At 45.9% G+C, this 19,539-nt stretch overlaps 1 protein-coding gene across 15 annotated transcripts in view; it reads right to left on the bottom strand.

Moving 5' to 3' along the window:
• Positions 1-19,539, bottom strand: part of APBB2 (amyloid beta precursor protein binding family B member 2) — a 375,114-nt gene that overhangs the window by 23,780 nt on the left and 331,795 nt on the right. The window contains exon 1 of one of the 15 annotated variants that reach the window (XM_079919406.1): positions 11,511-11,640. The exons of the other annotated variants lie outside the window; for them this stretch is intronic. The gene's annotated coding sequence lies outside the window, so the exon portion shown is untranslated. Of the gene's footprint in view, positions 1-11,510; positions 11,641-19,539 lie in introns of those variants that run through there. 15 annotated transcript variants of the gene reach the window in all.

Raw genomic sequence — 19,539 nt, forward strand, 5'->3', positions numbered from 1 at the left:
CAGTCACAGGCATGCATCCCACTTGAACAGACTGAAGAGGCGGATAAGGAGGAAAGGCAGAAAGCCGCCCTTGCAGGGGCGCGGTGGCCAGGGTCACGGAGCGGCCAACAGGGCCCTGCGGAGATGAGGGCTGAATTCACGGCGTGGAAGAGCAAGCACGCCCCGTCGCTGGGCGGAAAGGTGAAGCTGTCCACCCTGATACTGAACAGCGACCATGACATCTTATCAAATGGGGGGGAAGGCAAGCAAGCAAAAACAACCCAAGTCGCAGATATAAGGTCTTACAGGAAAAAAACAACAAATGTTTGAGTGTGTATTTTAACGTACGCGTGGCAAAAAATCTGCAACAACTTAACATCCAACTGTCAGCTCTTACCTGGAGGGGAGATTACAGAGGACTGTATTTAATATATTCGTTTCTACCTCAACACTTGAGGAAAACCACCGTGACACGCGTGCCCCGAGGCGCAGGTAACCACCCTGCGGTAGATGTGATGGCCACAATCACACTCCCAGCGGCTCCCAGACTACCGTTCACTGAGCTCCGGCTCTGTGATGCCGTAACAGCAACCTGACAAGGCAGATACTACTGTTCTCACTGACAGAAAAGGAAACAAGCTCAGAGGACTCGAGCGACTTGACCAAGGTACACGGGAAGTCAGCGTTCGACCGTAGGCCTGCAGGACTCTCATTCTGGTCTTCTGGGAATGTGCCTAGGACGGGAACCACACGCTTCTTCACAGTCCTGCAGAGTCACCTCACGGTTTGTCTCCCAAATGAGCCAGCACGCTGCTATGCACAGGTGTTCAAGATGGGGCAAAGGGTTTGCAACTGGGGTTTTAGGTAAACGGGGGGACCCCCCCCTCCCTCTCTGAGGCCTGTGAACTTTTGCACGGGAAGAAGGCAGCTGAAAATTCCCAAGAAAGGCCCTTTAGCTGAGTAAGCAGTCAGAGCTGTGTTCATACCCTGCTGGCTACTTACCCTCTCTTTTTCCTGGGGTCCCTCTCTGTGGCCCTTGGAACCTGTTTCCTCGTCAGTGAAAAAGGGACAAGGACCTCTGGCTCAGGGTAATCATGCGAACTCAATTAAACGAGATGGTGTGTGCAAAGAACACGTGTTCTGTTACAAGTGCGACAGACTGCATCACTATAGCTATCATCCCCAGGTCACCTGACGGTGTCATGTCTCAGTTGGGTCGTGCTGGGCAGCGTTTGAGACGAAATGTCTCCCGCCGAAGGGAGGTCACTTGGGGGAGTATCTGTGGCCTCAGATTTACTGGGCACCACTTAGCATAGCATTGACGGTACCTCCCTCCACCTCGAGCCTGGCCCTCTGCACTGCCCCACTATCAAAACCAGTCTTTGGAGGCAATTTAGATCATCAGCAAAGGATCCAAAGACCTGGTCTCTGGTCCCAGTGTGAGTAAACACTCTGCAAGTCACTTAACCTCCATCTTGGGTTTCTTGTCTAAGATCACATGCTCTTGGAATCTCCTAATGCTCAGATTTTTATCAGAAAAGAATTCAAGTGCTTCGACTCTTCCAAAAATGAATGGGCAGCATTTCTTTGACTAACTTTTGATTTATGCCAGGTGCTTTTAATTTTTTATTCTTAATAAAAAGCCTGTGGCTAGCATACGTAGTATATTTAAGTAACCTTAAGTCTAGACCCCCAAGGACGCGATCTGTTTCTTTCGTGGACAATTATTATGGGCGCCTTGGATATTTGAAATCAGACCCATTACTCGTGATTCACTTAAGGAAATGACATCGATATGTAGCTAGCCTGCTTTTTCCCTGAGGGCAGTACTCAGAAAAATGACACTGAACCTTTAACAAGGTTAATTCGTTTGGGGTTAATAGACACTGCTCAGATTTAAGTGTTGAAGAGAAAAACAGCCATAAATAGGGACTTCAGAGAGATCTTTGAAATGTCATTGGAAAAATGCAGCAGGGTCCTAGTGGCCGCGGCTTCACCAATTCGACACCTTGTAATGTGCTGGGGCAGAAACAGCGGCCCAAAGTTGGGCTTCTGCGTGAAGTGTCATTCTGAGAGCAGGGAAGGCTCCATTTAGAGCCAGATGCAAGCTTACTCCCGTCTCACCCCACAAGATGCCAGTGGGAAGAATTCAGCCCCATGATGAATTCCACACCAGCCTCACACCCGAAGCCTGCCCGATCTCCATGTTCTCGGCGGTGGTTTCTTGGGAAAATGAACGGAGGAGTAATTGGCAACGTTTTCATTAAAATAAGCCTGAAATAACAGAACTACTTGGCATGTGTAACCGGGCATCCAAATGAATAGGAAATTCCACACACACACGCACACACACACACACACACACAAAATAGCATACCAGAATAACAATGTCTACTCCAGCTCTTTGGAAGAGGATGCATCTCCCCAGCACAGCCACCTACTTCTTATGCAATGCACACCGTCTACTTTTCACAACTGAGCATGTAAAGCAAAGACTTGCCAGGGTACTTCTCGCTCCATGTTTGCAGAACTCTCTGCTTCGTACTACTTTTTGGTGCTCGTCTGCCATCACTGAGAGTCTTTTGAGCCTTCTGAGCGCCGGCACAGACCAGCATTACCCACGTGGCAATGAAGTAAAGACATAAAACTTCATGTCATGAAGGCTCTCAAACAAACTCATGAACCTGACAGTTTCCTTTTCCCCAGCTTCAAGTTTTTTGTCCCTGACATTTATTCACTGTCTGCATTTGGTCAAGGCCCTTAGCCTCTTTGTTCTTCAGTCTCCTCGTCTGTGAAACGGGAGCAATAAGTGGTACTACTCATTTCCTAAGAGTGCTGTGAGGATCGCACCCATTAATCCGTGTCAGACTCTCACAGCAGGACGGTGTGCAGTGTGGACCGGATGGGTACTGGGTACGCTGAATAGTGCCGTTACCAACCGAGAGGGAGGAGGTCTGCCAAGAGGAAGGTTTCTAACCTCTTTTGGATCATGGAACCTTTTGGACTCTGATGAAAACACTCCAGATAGAAATACATACAGACCCACACTTCCACACACCATCGCAAGGTGGTGGTGGGGAGAAAGTTCAATAATCCCTGAAACTCATTCACAGACCCCTTTAGAATCCACACCCTGCAGGTGAAAGACCTCCGAACTGAACTCTGAGTTTATGCAAATTTACCATCTGGTGTCTAGTGAGTTTCAGAAGATGCAGCTCAGGGAAAGGTTCTGTCCTTCCCAGAACCAAACGGCAGCAGGAACACCTCTCTCTGACAAGTGTACCTTCCTTTGCAAAACGAGTATCCTTCCCACCTCCCTGCTCCTGTCTCCCCCTATCCCCTACCCCAGCACCAAGGAGCCTGTTAATTGGTGACTAGCAGACACAGGCCTTAGCGTTCCAACTAGAATAAGTGTGAAGTTGCGGATCTAAAGTGGTTTAAGGTTATTGAAATTCAAGGCACATTCTTCTAAACAAAGGACTTTCTCATGCCACCAGAGAAGCCACAATAGTTACCAGTCAGCTTACTACTGAGGCAAAAAAGGATATTTGGGAGTAACCAGGAAATGAGAATTTTTTTTAAGTCCGTCTTTGAAGACAGCAAGAATTAAGGAGCGTCTGCTTTCATCTGTGCTGTATTACAGTTAAAAAAAAAACCAAAAAACCTTGCTTCTCTGAATATCTGAGCAAAAAGAGAATACACACACACAACTTATATTGAGTTCTCAAGTGAGAGATAGTTCATGCCACATTATGGTTTCACGGTATAAAGTTCAGGGCACAATCAAAGGATAAAATTAATGTAAAATATACCTGAAGTGTGAAACCATGGGCTGGCTTCCTTCCTGAAAGCAGAGATGGCAAAACAAAAAACAAAATACTTTGATACCCGGAAGGCCCCTATCTGACGAGGTCTGAGAACAAGGGAACATTTAAAGACTCTGGTACAGAGCGGGGAAGATGACAGTTCCCCGTACGGGGAAAGTGGTTTCCACGCAAGAAGTTCCACGACGGCACCAACCACTGGCAGGGTACAGACCAGGCTCTGAGTTAAAACCACGGCAAGCCTGTGGGGGAATTTCCTTCAACTCCATGCACCCAGTCTCACGGAGGGCCTCTTGTGGGGAAGACACATTCTTAAATCTGTTTCTGAATTTTCAAGAGGCTTTAGGGCTATACCTATATAGCCAATCCCCATTCCTTTGTGCAGACAGAAGGAATACGAGTACAGATAACACAAAAGGCCAAAAGACATTTGGCCTCCACTTACATTATGGAAACTTACATGTAGATACAAGTATCCCTAATACTCTGTAGACTCAATAATACCTACACAAAAATAGACATCAACACTAGAATGACTGATTGCTAAAAACAAAATAACACTGGCGGTTCCCATTTTATTCCATCTGCCACCCAGCCAGCCAGGCTCTGTTCTGGGTGCACATTAACGCCAAGCCACACGATACCCTTGAAGGGGAGCCTCGCGACTCTCATTTTATGAGAGAATCTAAGGTTCAAAACCCCCAAGCTAGAAAGTGGTGGATCCACAAATGGGAGACGGGTTGGCCTGGCTGGTCTCGCCTTTGCTCTGTGTTTTGGGGGCACCTGAGCCTGCCTCCTTCCCAATGAACGGGCTCTCCTCAGGACCTCACCCCTTGACGAAGAAAGGTGGCCTCAGCTCTCTGCTCCTGTCTCCATCCCTACTGGATTTTTGGTTGCGCCACAGCTGGACCTGGTGACAAAAAATTGTGTTGTGGGACTTCCCTGCTGGAGCAGTGGTTAAGAATCCACCTGCCAATACAGGGGACACGGGTTCGAGCCCTGGTCCGGGAAGATCCCACATGCTGCGGAGCAACTAAGCCTGGGCGCCACAACTACTGAGCCTGCGCTCTAGAGCCCGCGAGCCACGACTACTGAGCCTGCGTGCCTACAGCCCGTGCTCTGCAACAAGAGCAGCCACCGCAGTGAGAAGCCCGCACACCGCAATGAAGAGTAGCCCCCGCTCGCCGCAACTAGAGAAAGCCCGCGCGCAGCAACGAAGACCCAATGCAAGAAGGGAGGGAGGGAGGGAGGAAGGAAGATCTCCTGGTATTAAGAAATTGTTTAAAAAAACATAAGTGCTGTGTTTGGTCTAAATAACTTTGCAGGGCAAAGGCTGAGGACTTCATTCTTTACACAGCAGACACTTACCCTGTTGCTCCCCTGCTTATGACTCTTCCCCCACCCAACCCCACACTCCCCATCTATCTTTCTGACCTCACTTCCTGCCTCACCCACACTTGCTGGGCTCCAGCCATACTGTGTTCACAAACACGCCCACCGCTTCTGCCTTGGAGCCTATGTGCTCACTGTTCTGCTGCCTGGACACTGAGTCCCCCAGATCTCCCATGAAGGACTCCTTGTCATCATTACCTCCAGAAGACCCCTCCGGACCACCCAGTCACCACCAACTCTCAAGGCTTCTAAAACTACCCTGCTTATTTGTTTACTGTCTGTCCTTCCTTCTGCCCGACAAAAAAGTAAAATTCGCGCGAACAGCAACGTTTCTGCCTTGTTCACTCACCACCATGGGGAAGTGTTCACTCCTCACTGCCTGGCACATAATAGGTCATCAATAAATATTTTTTACTAAATAACTAAGTAGCATAAACAAAGGTCTTCCTCCCTTATTCCTGATCATGTTGGTAAGAGAATAATGCCGTGAATAATAGGGACTTGGCTGGATTTCTTTTTCTACTGCTATCGTTTATTACAGCCAGCACTTTAATAATGGCTTTAGTTCACATTCCGTTCTCATGTCAATGAGAAAGAATGTTAATAAAACATATATTTTATCTGAATGGGCAGGAAGCGAGTTCTTAGAAGATTATTAATCTCTTGTGACTCAATTTGAAAGCAAAGCAAATCTATACGCTGATCATCTCCAGCAGAAACGTTTCCAGAGCCCCTAACTAGGTTCCTTCTTTAGAACATTTGTCTAAATGAAAAACGGTTCCTCTGCTCCTAAAGAAATCAATATATAAATTTCCCTTGTACATTGATTTCTATCAAGAGTTACTGACTCCCCAGATGCTCTTCTTTATCTTTGTACTCTAAGAGAAATAAACTTTTGTTTATCATTTAGAGAAAAGACCCCAGACAACACATTTCCATACATGCGGAGGCAGAGGAAGTATGGAGAGCTGGACTATATATAAGGCCGCACAGAGCATTCCCCCAACGCCCCCCGCATCCCCAGCCGGGAGGTGCGACACTGTCTGAGCAGGGGTTAACTTCTGGATACAGTTTGAAAGAAGACACACCGTTCCTGTTGAATGAGGTTACTTCTTATACACAGTTAGCCTCCTTACTCCAGAATCTTTTTTCTTTTCCCTCAAATATAATAAATCTTTAAAAAAATAAAACCACAATCCCATCACGGTAGCATCCTGTTTTTACTGTCCGAGTTCACCTTCCTTTTATTGTCCATATGTCTTCACACTTGACAAACAGAATTAACATGCCATCTCGAAGAAGCTCAAGCGTGGGTTCAGGGACGTTCAAATGACGGTCTGTCGCAGAAGTACCCCCACCAGCCTGACCTTCTTCAGGAGTGCTCTCTGGAGACTGGTTTTCAGAGCACCACAAAGCTGCCCAAAGGTAACCGAGCCTCCTTGCTTCCAAAGGACAAGATCTCTATTTCAGTTGTCACTGTGGTTTCCACTCAGGTCCTCCTTTACATCAGGGGTCGCAAACGACGGCCCCAGGACCACAGTCCAACCACCCCCTGTCTGCTTGTATAAACAGAGTGTCACTGAACACAGCCGTACTCCTTCATCTCCTACTGCCTAAGGCTGCTTCTGTGCCAGCGTGACAGCGCTGAGGAGCTGCAACAGAGACCACAGAGCCCCAAAGATTTAATATCTGGACTTTCACAGAACAAGTGTGGAGCCCTGCTCTAGATGTCGGCCTGATTCAGAGGTGCAACACACAACATGGACCGACAGCGAGACTAGGACCAGCTCAATGACTTGCGGAGCCCAGTGCAAAATGAAAACGCAAGGCCCTGCGTGAAAAAATTATTACGAATTTCAAGATGGTAACAGCAGAGCAGTGAACCAAGCGTGTATTAAACCTGTTGCGACTGGCTGAGATGGTGGAATAATCCTTCTCACAGGTGGCAAACTCCAGGGCCAGCTGGAAACTATTCCACCCAGAAGCAAGAGTAAGAACTCTTCCAGTTTGCAGTTTTAGAATCAAAATATCTTTTGCTCAACTAAAATGCTACATGGGTGCCCGAAATGAGAACCAGAATCAATATGGGTCTCTGCTCCAGCCATGTGATTTTGGAAGAGTCACTAGCAGGCTATGACTCTTCTTAGAATGTTTTTCTTTTTTCTTTTTGGGGGGGTGCGGGGGGCTGGATAAAGAACAAAACACACTGGACTCCTTGAAAACAGCATTTTCCTGTAACCTGGCAAACAGATGCATGCTTTGACATGACAGAATCAGGTCAAATCAGCCCCGATTGTCAACTGTGTTCTCTGCAGCTGCTTTTCCTCTATCATAATTATTTCAGCTGTCATAATTTATTCATCCACAGACTCACATGTTCTAGGGTAACAAGTCCGGGCTTCCAGATCAGAAGGGATGGCAGCCCAAGTCACTTCTGCCCCTTCTCATCTGCCTAAAATTCTGACTGTGGAAGAAATATTTTCTGCATCAATATTTTTCTGAAAACCCAAACTAAAGGTGGTTTCAAAACCAAAGTTAACTGACAAAGACATTGTAAGCTTTCATGTTCACAAATCGGAAGCTAGAAGGAGGGGCCCCCCCAAAAAAATCCCATCAGAGACCAAGTATTTCATTTCTCTAGTTTTTAGATACAAGGAAATGGCTTCTCTAGCTCGCAAAATGCACAGTGAATTTCCCGCAAAGTTACTAAGGAATATTACTCTTTCTGATTTTAAATAGATATAGAACAAGTCTTATTTACAACAGAATAGCTGTTGTTGGAACAATGGAGGATACTGTATATGAAAGAAACAACTTCAGATGCAATTATCAATGGTATCTTATAAATCTGGAAGGAAAGGTAGAGTAATTCCGTATGGATTAAAGCTTAAACCTGTCTTCTTTCTTACTTTGATCCTTCATTTTTATGACAGAACAGAGAAAATGCTCAAAGGTCTGATAACCAGTTGAGAAGGATAGTCAGGGCACTGAAGGGTGAACATGTCCTAGAAACGTTGGCCAAATGCACGGCACTCCACTGGGTAGGGCCGCTCATCTGCACTGGAGAATAAGACAGAATTAAGTCAAGGTCTTGGTATAATATAAATTGAAAGTGAGTCGCTCATTGCTTAATTGTCTTTATACAGTCATTATTTCTATTAATACATATATCCAACAGAAATAAACAATGAATCTAAAAATCCAGGTACGGTCCTAGGTGACTCCTTGTCCTGCATCTTCCATAGTCAACCCTGCCAGTTCAACCTCCACAACCCGCTTCTCTTCATCCCCTCTGCCACCACTTTGATCTTTCCCGGACCAGGACTCAATAACTGAACCCTCAGCTTCCAGCTCAGCTGCCGACATCCATACCCCTTAATAGCATTCACTGAGATCTTTCTTCATGAAACAAATTAGATCATGGCACTCCCCTGGTTACCACCTTTCAGAGGTTTCTCATGGCATTGAAAAGAAAATTCAAACCTTCAACCGTAACCGAAAAGCCCTGTATGATCTTGTCCCCCAGGCCCCAAGCACCTCTTCCACCGCAGCACGTATCACTGGACTTCCCGCTCCGGGCTCCAGCCACCCTGGCCTTCTCTCACATCCCTGAACGTGCTGAGCACCCCTCGCCCGTCCTCCTTCCTCCTGCTCCCGTCACACACCCGGCTTCTTCCCAGCTTTCAAGGTCAGCTCAAATGCCACCTCCTAGGATGGGCTGCCCCTTGGTGGCCCCTTTCCCCACCGAGGTACTCTCTCTCTGTTGCACTGTGCTGTTGACCTCACAGCACCCATCATAATCCGTATCATCTTGCTTCCTGAATTGTTTTTCCAGCTTATCTCCCGCCTCTTTGAACCCTATCTCTCCCACTTCCTCATGTACCTCACGAGATGCCTGACACACGGATGTTCCACATCTGCTGAAGGGCAAATTAATCTACAGATTATAAATATCAAGTACGTGTGATAACCATAGTTAAACCCTAAAAGCAGAAAATGAAATATTTCACCTACATTCATTCAACAATTCAATTATTTATGGAGAGCGTCCTATGCTAGGTACTATGTTAAGAACAAAGGAATTCAAAGAGCTGAGACCTTCTCAAAAATGTCGTAGTCTTTATTTAAAACAGGCAGTTGAAAAGGACAAGTTACACTACTATTTAGTATGTTTTCACATGACCCTAGGGATCTGTGGAAAAGTCTGAAAGCCCAGACGAGTAAGAAATTAAGTATCATCAGTACATTCCCCCAAATCCATGAAAAGTGGAGAGTGCACGATAGGGGTTTCCCAACCACGTTCCAGGTCTCTAAACCTAGGAGTCACCTCAACTCCTGGGAAACTGGGGACAGATATAAAGCTTAGCTCAGTCAGTGGTCCAGAATGAAGTTCATTTCCCTGAGGGGCTGTTCAAGATGAAAGCTACCAAGGTGAGACTAGGAGACTGCATGAAGGATAGTTTTTGAAACAGACCAGAATTACCACATCTGAAAAAACAATGCCACTGTTCAAACTCTTTGAGAACTCAGCTTCTCCTGGCCCTTCTTGCACTCCCAGGCTCCTCTGAGAGGTATCCACCATCAAGGCAAGCATGTTCAAGAAGACAGAGTCCAGCGCACAACGACCCACTGGTCTGATCAATACCTCCATCCTTGGCGCGGAGGTGACTTTGGCCCCATCTGTTTGTACCTACAGCCTGGGCTCAGTGGACCTCCCGGGCAGCAGCTAGCAGCAGCATCCTCCTGGCTCACCTCGGGGTCATCCATACTGCTCCCCAGGGATGCTCCAGTTCAGAGGACCCAAAATGGATCCTGTGCTAGAACAGTGTGAGCGCCAAGAAAGCAAGAAGGTACTTGTTGCATTTACTATTTGATCATTAGTGCCAATGCCAAGCACATAGCAAGTGTTCAATAAATGCTTGTTTATCCCCAAAATAAATTATCCCCATTGCTCAAAAGCCAGGACTTGTTAGAACGACAGAAAAACTCATAAACGAACTAGCAGCGGTCAGAAAGGTGGGGTTCCTGACCAAACCAGCACACACAGCCCATGTCTTCACTCTGAGTCAAGTCCGATAGCACTTTCTACAACGACAGTGGCTGATGCCTTGTAGAAAGTCTTTCCCCTACTAAGCTTGTTCTACACATCTCACTTTGGACAACAAAACCGCTGGTAACTTATAAAATTACAGACAAAATTTACAAATACAGATTTAGGGCTGTTCTCCTCACAAAACATTACGTATCTAACTTCTTGGGAAAGGCCTCAGGACACCTCTGTTCTGAAAGACTTCACAAAGCAAATAAACAACTCAAGGGCAGTGGCAAAGATCTGAACTTTGGGGAGAAAGCTTAAAAACTGCTTTCGTGTCAGAGGAAGGCTGGAGGAGAAACTGACTGCTCCACGGTCTAAGGAAACCAGAAAGAGAACAACACGAGGAAAGCAGGTGGAATCCACCATTCATGATACTAGTCAAAGCTAGGCTGCAGCTGCAGTTATAAAGAGAAAGAAAAGACTAATGAGATTGCTCCTCCCCCGTCTCTTCCCACCCAAGGCAGTAATGAAGAGTCACAGCTAACACATTAACTGGGGAATCGATAGACATGCCTGGATACAATACTGGTACAGGGAAACAGATAATACACAGATTCCCCGAGAATCCAATCAAGTGCTGTGTTCAATATTTAGATCACGTTTTTCTTAAAAAAACAAAACAAAAAAACCCAAACCAAAAATCTACTTTTTTTTTCAGTGCCAAGAACAAGCACGTGGTAAGTTGGCAGCTTTTCTACCTTTTGGGAATTTGAGACATTTGCGTGGAAGTCCACCAATACTGTAAGTCATCCAACTAAAATTATTTGAAACCGCACAGTCTTTCTACACCAAAGGATATTGCTTTTAATTCAAAAATCGGATTACCAAGATCCTGCAATATTTTTCACTCCTAATGTAGACAAGAGGACATAAACGTGGATTCATCAGAGGGCATGTGAGATGAATGCACTCATTTGCTCAATCATAACACTGGACACAACAGAAATGCCCAGGGTGGACCATCTGAACAGCCCACCCCTGAACAGCTTCCTGCCACCCCGGTAAATTGCATCAAAAGACTCCTCCACCTTCCCTCCATTTCATACAATACTCATCTTTCCCTCCAGCAAGGCAGAAAGACCCCTCCTCAGCCCTCCCGGCCGCCCCGAACCTCGCAAAGCACTGACTCCGGGGAAGGGAGGATGCAGCCTTTGTCCCGCGGGTCGGGTCTCCCGGGCGCAAGCTCGGGCGCCCACCCCGCCAGTTACCTCTGCGCTCACCTGCAGACAAAGGCGCGCCGCTCCCTCCCCACGCCCCTCACCCTGGCCTCCCGGGCGGCCCCGGGGCTGGGCGAGGATGCCGCCCCCGTGCCGGGGACGAGACCAGGTTGCGGGCACCAGCCACCCCGGAGCGGTCGCTCACACCAGCTGCTGTGCGTTCCTCCCGTCTCAAGTTGAAGCAAGTGCAATCCGCGCCTCCCCACGCGCGGCCCGCCCGCCGCCGCAGCCCATTGGCTGCTGGAGAGGCACGTGGCCCGCCCCCGCTCCCCGCCCGTCCCCGCCCACCGCTCACTCCCCTGCCAGGTGCCCCCGGCCAGGTGCTCTCAGCCGCTGGGGCCAGGGCCAAGGCGAGCAAAAGAGAGGGGCGGAGTACCCCCATACTGTGCCGAATGTTTCCCTTTTGGGACTCCCAGGACTTTGAAACTTCATCCTAATCCCACCTGTTTAAAAAGCTGACATGCCGGGCCTGGGTTTCCGGTTTCTCTTACGACCTGCCTGATCGATGCCTGGGAGACGGGCTGTCCTGCAACCCATAGCCAAAAAGCCTCTGCAATATTACGACTAAGCAGAAGCAAACTGTAGTTTAATCAATCAGGCAGCAAGTTTTGAACTGAGCTGAAAGCAGTTTTTACAGATTCCTTGACAATTTACACGAAGCCCATAACAGTGGTTCACCTCTCCACACCTTCCCACTCCCGGCCTCTCCTAAGGCACCTTTCCCAACACTGTCATCTAGCTGGGACCTTCCTCCCTCCTGCACATACTTGGAAGGAGAAAAGTGTCCCCTTGGCTAAACAACAGCATTTAAGTAAGAGTGCTGGCCAGCCACTGGCCAAAACAATTCTGAAAGGAAAACCCAAGGTCTCTTACTGACCATATTTTTTGTGTAATGAAAGTACTTCCTTTTCCTAATTATTTCTGGGCAAGAATAAGTTATTTGAGTGATTACAAAATGAAACAGGCAGGGGACATCAGCCATGTTTTCTGCCAAATTCAAAGTTCCATCCCTCCTTTTATAAGGAAAGGAACAGAAAATACAAAGTATACATGGAAAATCAAGGGAGTATGTAACTAAAAGGCCTTGTCTGGGTTTAGTAAAACATACCACAGATATACTGGAAGCTCTTTTTTAATGTTCCTGTTTTAAAAGAGGATTAAACACCTCACTCATTCAACATTTATTAAGCTCTTCCTAAGTGCCAGGTTCTGTGCTGACAATTTTGTATTAGGCTTTTCTGGTTAGCGACTGTTTTTCAAGGGGGGCATGATTTAATTCACGGTGTATTGAATATATGACCAGTAATACCTGAGTGATTTAGAAGCACTGTTTACAATGAACTGCTCTGGCAACCGCAGCTGTTTGGAACACAGCCAATACTAGAAGTGGGCATGGGGGTGGGCTTGAGTCTTGGGGTTCAGCAGGGGTTCAACAGGTGTCACCTAGTCTGGAGACATGAACTGACTTCACTGGACTGCACCTGTCACCTTGTCAGAGGGCACCTTTCCTTCCTTACACATAATTCTAGTCAGTTTGGTTATCTGCTTCTCTGCCTACAGCCAAGGGGAAGCCACAAATCAGATGGGGCTGCCAGGTGCCCACTGGTGACAGCACAGTATGACAGCCAAGGGTCTGCTGGCAGGGATGACAAGACCTGCCAACTCTACCTCCTCCTGCTGTCTCACACTCAACCCCTCTCTCCGACTCCAGCGTCACCACCTAGTGCCAAGCCCCCGTCTCCTCCCATCGGGATGGTCGTAATAGTCTTCTCGGAGTCTCCCTGTTTTCACTCTTGTCCCTGACCGGCTATTCTCACTGCAGCCACACACATGACCCTTTAGAAAAAGAAATCACACATCCGAGCACCCACGCTCCTGCTTGCAAACTCTACAATGGCTTCCTGTTAGTTGGAAATAAAGTCCATAATCATTTTCGGGGTCTCTGAGGCCTCCTGGGACCTGGTCCCTATTTTCACTCTAGTCATCGAGGCAACCACATTCCCTCCTCTTTCTGTCTGCTCCAGCCTCCTCTCCTTCCAGTTTCCGGAACACGCCCAGCTACTTCCCACCCCAGAGCCTTTGCACCAACTGTCCCCTACCCCTGAGATGCTCTTCACTGCACTACTCACCTGGCTAATCCGTCTCATCCTTCAGATCTTAGTTTACTTACCTCCTTGCGTAAAATCTTCCTAACAGTACCACCCATCCCACAACCCCAAGCATCCGGACTCTTCCTGCACAGTCCCCGTCTTCTTCATTTTCTGGTGAGTTTTATAAACTTATAGTGGGGTTTGGTTTTGTTCCTGAACAGTAAAGAATTCAGCCTTGGCCAAAAAGAGGTCTGGCTCTTGCCATCGGCTTCTGGGAGGTAATCTTTAAGACACGGAATGTCATACCTGATATGAGTGTTTTTGTTTACCTGGGGGTCTCGGGTCACGCCAGGTAGTCTAACAATGTGATTTAGGGTAGGGGCTTTGGGTCATTTGGCCTTAGTTCCACCTCTTGTGGGGCTAGAGACGTAGCTCAGCCACATGGACGGTCCACCATGTCCACGTGATGGAGCCCCCCCATAAGAAGTCTGGACAACAAGGCTCAGATGAACTGCCCTTGTTGGCAAATACTCTGTGCACACTGTCACACATCAGTGCTGGGAAGGCTATGCTGTCCGTGAGCACACGGGGAGAGGACAACGGAAGTTCCTTATGTGGCTCTCTCCTGGTCCTGCCCTACGTACCTCTTCTCTTGGCCGAGTTTAATCCGTACCCTTTAGCTGTGAGTGAGTTCTGTGAATCCTTCTAGCAGATTATCGAATCTAAGAGTGGTTTTGTGGGTTGTTCCTCATATTTTCAGCAGCGAGCACATCTCCTGACACACAGTAAGTGCTTAATACATTTAACAATCAAATTTAATAAATTACAATTTTTTATGGGTACTTTTGAAATGAGCACATAATCAGCATGTAATGCCTTAACAATTTAAGGAATAGATGTCCATCTTGCCAACTCCTACTTCTGAGTCAAGGTCCAGATCAAACGTCGTCTTTTCCCTGAAGCCTTTCCCCACTCCCTAGGGCTTGCCATCCTTGCCTGTGTTTTCTGGCCCATTGCTCTGCTTTCAGAACCGTCAGTGGTATTGAAATGTCTCTTCTTGAGAAAGAGCTATGTTAGATCAACTCTGAGTCCCTAGCACTGGGCACGGTGCTTACACAGAGCAGGTATACAAAAGGTGTTTGCAGAATAAAGGCAATTTTTAAAAAAAGGATTTGGTTTATTGAAAGATAGGTTCAGTTATCTGTGAGATCCTGGTACATACTACAGCTCATTCCCTGAAAAATAAGGTAGCCGCTACTGTAGTAACTGAGTATTATAATGGTGCTCTACTCTACTATTTTCTTTTATTCTTTCTAAAAATAAAAATGTTCCTCAAAATTATGAACCACATTAAAAACCTGACATGCGTTAAATAAAAATATGAAAGCAGATCACCAAACTTTTAAGCACCTGACTCCCTAATTAGAATGAAATATTAGTTTATTTACATTAAGAAAAAAAAAATCCAAGCCCTAATCTTATTCTCCTCTGTACAAACCTAACTGAAAATTCAAACAGCACACCAATAACCTATGGTGTCCGCAAGTTGCACAGAAAAATCAATTTTATTTCCTTCAGACCTGTATTTAAACTGGATAATAATGCTATGATGTGCAACAGCCATAATCCAATTTCAATTTATTTGATTAGATGAGTATAAACATTAAATAAGAAACGAATAGGATCGTCACAACAATGTTCACGCTGTTAACTCATTATAGGCAAAGCATTTTAATTTGCTCCTAGAAAAATGTGCTGCTAGGAAATATACAAATATGGATGTGAACAATCCTTAAATCCCATACGCAAAGATCCTTACACTGCCTCACCCAAAGACAAAAGCAGCTTTGAACTTGGAGGCCACTTGAAACTCCCCCTGAATTTAGGATAAGGAAAGCTCCAAACGACTCCTTGAACGTTTGAGTTTTTTGGGTTTTTTTATCAACATTCCTTTGTATCACAGTGCAGAATCACAGAGGATATCAAAGCAGCACCCACATTGGTGGTTCTTAAATTATAATGTGCATAATGATTGTTAAAATGAAGATGCCCGGGCTCACTCCAAGACAGTGATCCAGAAGGTCTGGCTGGAGTGACCCCTTGCTCTTTTCACAAAAGCACCCATTGGACTGGGAGGCAGGTGGCCTGTGAACTGTACACTGAGAAACTGTTTCCAGAGAAGGGGACGGGAATTCTGTGTGGGTGAAGGAAGTCAAATGACACAGATAAAGCCAATGGACAATGTGATGCGGTAGCACTTTCTGTGTCCCCCACTGGACTCTGAGCTCCTGGGAGCTCAACCATACCTTTTTTTGGTTTTGCGTCTTTGGGCCCAGGTCAGCACCAAGCACTTACTAAATTAAGTTCATTTGTAGCAAAGTGGCATGCACCCATGCTCTCACCTACAGGGACATCAAGTGAATTAACCAGGGTGCATTTCTGAGGGTCACACATAATCCTAACAAGGTTATCGACAGAGCAGGTGGGTGTCTGGGCAGGGTCTAGATCAGTGCCTTTCAAACGTCAATGTGCAAATGCATCCTCTGAGGACTTGTTAGAATGCCAATTCCAATTCAGTAGGTTTGGGGCGGGGCCCGCATTTCTAAAAAGCTCCCAAGTGATGCCGATGCTCTAGTCCAAAGACTCCACTTTCAGAGGCAAGAATCCAGAGGTAACTTAGCCAAACATGGCCACCATGACAAAGAAACAGCAAAAAAGAATACAACCCTCAGATCTACAATGAACCTGGCAATGAAAGCCAAGGAGTGGTGGACCAAGAGTAATATTTCCCAACTTATTTTAAAGGACTGTGTACTTGATGGTTGCTCCTGGAAGAATCTATAACGTGCATTTGTAAAGGAAAAGCCCCACTGCCCCACAAAACATCAGATGCAGCAGAAGACTTGCTTGCGCTCACACAAGGGTGTGACCTCTATTCTAAAAGACCTCCAGGTTTTACTACAGTATCTCTCCTAACTCAGCTCTAGAGAAAATTTTTTTTTTTTGCGGTACGCGCGCCTCTCACCACCGTGGCCTCTCCCGTTGCGGAGCACAGGCTCCGGACGCGCAGGCTCAGCGGCCATGGCTCACGGGCCCAGCCGCTCCGCAGCATGCGGGATCTTCCCGGACTGGGGCACGAACCCGCATCCCCTGCATCGGCAGGCAGACTCTCAACCACTGCGCCACCAGGGAAGCCCTAGCCCATTTTCTTTATGCAATATTCAGCAGACGGAACCTCCTACTAGACCAAAGACAGTGGGCAACTCCCCGGCACTCAGTGTACTTTAAAGATACTTGACTTATCCCTCCTCCCCCACCCCCGGGCCCCCCTCCCCGCCTGACAGTTCTCACGTTGCCAACTGCTCTGTGGTGGGCAGTGAGCATAAACCGTTACCCTCGAGGATTCAGGATCCTAACAGAACCGACACAACACTCAATTCTTAAAATGCATCTGCTCAACCATCTTCCTTCTCAGCCCCAGGGCTTGCTCTCTCTGGGACACAGAACTGCAAGGTGGTGCAGAGGCAATGAAAGCAGGAGGATGAAGACACCTCCAGACTGTCCTCATGCTCACTCAGCAGGGACACTGGAGGGCCAAGGGAAATGCACGTTCGCCGGCAATTTCCATGATTAAAATGAGAGAAAAATCATGTTTGTGTTTTGCATTAGAAACTCTACCTTAAATTGATACTAAATCCATGGCCGGGAAGGTGGGGCAGGGGTAACAGGGTAGGAGCTGGTAGAGTGAAGTCAAGAGAAGTTCTTGAAATAAATTATGTTTTCCTTCATCTCGAGCCCACCACTGCTCTGGTTTATGTCCCTATAGTTTTGTCTTTTCCTAAGTATCACATACATGGAATCATATCATATAGAGCTTCTGAATCTTGCTTTTATCACTTAGCATAATTTGGGGGCAGGAAAGGATAAATTTTATTATAAGGCCCAACGTCTTTTTTCTAACTTTCTTTTTTTAACTTCCAGTTTTATTGAGATATAGCTGACATACAGCACTGTGTAAGTTTAAGGTGTATAGCATAATGATTTGACTTATATACATCATGAAATGAGTACCACAGCAAGCCTCATACAGATACAAAATTAAAGAGATAGAAAAAAATTTTTCCTGTGATGAGAACTCTCAGGATCTACTCTCTTAACAGCTTTCATATATGACATAGAGCAGTGTTAATTTTATTTATCATGTTGTACATTACACCTCTAGCACTTATTTATTTATCTTATAACTGGAAGTTTGTATGTTTTGACTGCCTTCATCCAATTCCCCCCTCCCTACTCCTCCACCTCTGATCTCTTTTTTCCTATGAGTTTATTCGTTGGTTTTTGAAGTATAATTGACCTACCACACTATGTTAGTTCCTGTTATACAACATAGTGATTAGATATTTCTATATATTTCAAAATGTTCACCAGGATAAGTCTAGGTATAATATGTCACCACACAAAGATATTACATAGTTATTGACTATACTCCCCACACTGTACATTTCATACCCCCGACTCATTTATTTTGCAACTGGAAGTTTGTACCTCTTAATCTCCCACACCTACTTCTTCCCTACCCTCCACACTCCTCTCCCCTGAGGCAACCACCTGTTTGTTCTCTGTATCTATAACTCTGTTTCTGTTTGGTTACGTTTGTTCATTTGTTTTGTTTTTTAGATTCCACATATAAATAAAATCATTTGGTATTTGTCTCTCTCTACTTATTTCATTTAGCATAATACCCTCTAGGTACATCCATGTTGTCACAAATGGCAAGATTTCATTCTTTTTCATGACTCATACTCCTTTGTATGCATATATATGCACCATATCTTCTTTTCAAATTTTATTTATTTATTTTTGGCTGCGTTGGGTCTTCTTTGCTGCACGCGGGCTTTCTCTAGTTGTGGCGAGCGGGGGCTACTCTTCATTGCGGTGCACGGGCTTCTCATTGCGGTGGCTTCTCTTGTTGCGGAGCATGGGCTCTAGGTGCGCGGGCTTCAGTAGTTGTGGCTCACAGGCTCTAGAGCGCAGGCTCAGTAGTTGTGGTGCACGGGCTTAGTTGCTCCGCAGCATGTGGAATCTTCCTGGACCAGGGCTCAAACCCGTGTCCCCTGCATTGTCAGGCGGATTCTTAACCACTGCACCACCAGGGAAGTCCACACCATATCTTCTTAATCCATTCATCAACTGATAGACACGTAGGTTGCTTTCATATCTTGACTATTGTAAATAATGCTGTAACAAACACAGGAGTGCATATATCTTTTCTGATTAGTGTTTTTGTTTTCTTCAGATAAATACCCAGGAGCGGAACTGCTAGATCATAGGTTAGTTCTATTTTTAATTTCTTTAAGAATTTCCATACTGTTTTCCATAGCTGCTGCACCAATTTACATTCCCACCAACAGTGCACAATGGTTCCCTTTTCTCGAAATCCTTGCCAACACTTGTTATTTGTTGTCTTTTTGATAATAGCCATTCTGACAGCTATGAGGTGATATCTCACTGTGGTTTTGATTTGCATTTCCCTGATGATTAGTGATGTTGAGCACCTTTCCATGCACTTCTTGGGCATTTGTATGTCTTCTTTGGAGAAAAGTCTATTTAAGTCCTCTGCCCATTTTTAAATTGGACTTTTTTTTGCTATTGAGTTATAGAAATTATTTGTATATTTTGGATATTAACCTGTTATCAGATATATTGTTTGCAAATATTCCCATTCAGTAGGTGGCCTTTATTTTGTTGACAGTTTCCTTTACTGCGCAAAAACTTTTTAGTTTGATTTAGTCCCACTTGTTTATTTTTGCCTTTGTTCTCCTGGCCTGAGGAGACATATCCAAAAAACAAAAATGACTAAGACCAATGTCAGTGAGCTTACTGCCTATGTTTTCTTCTAGAAGTTTTATGGTTTCATGTCTTACATTTAAGCTTTAATA

This window comes from Stenella coeruleoalba (assembly GCF_951394435.1).
Source record: "Stenella coeruleoalba genome assembly, chromosome: 4".
In the NCBI taxonomy this organism is placed as follows: domain Eukaryota; kingdom Metazoa; phylum Chordata; class Mammalia; order Artiodactyla; family Delphinidae; genus Stenella; species Stenella coeruleoalba.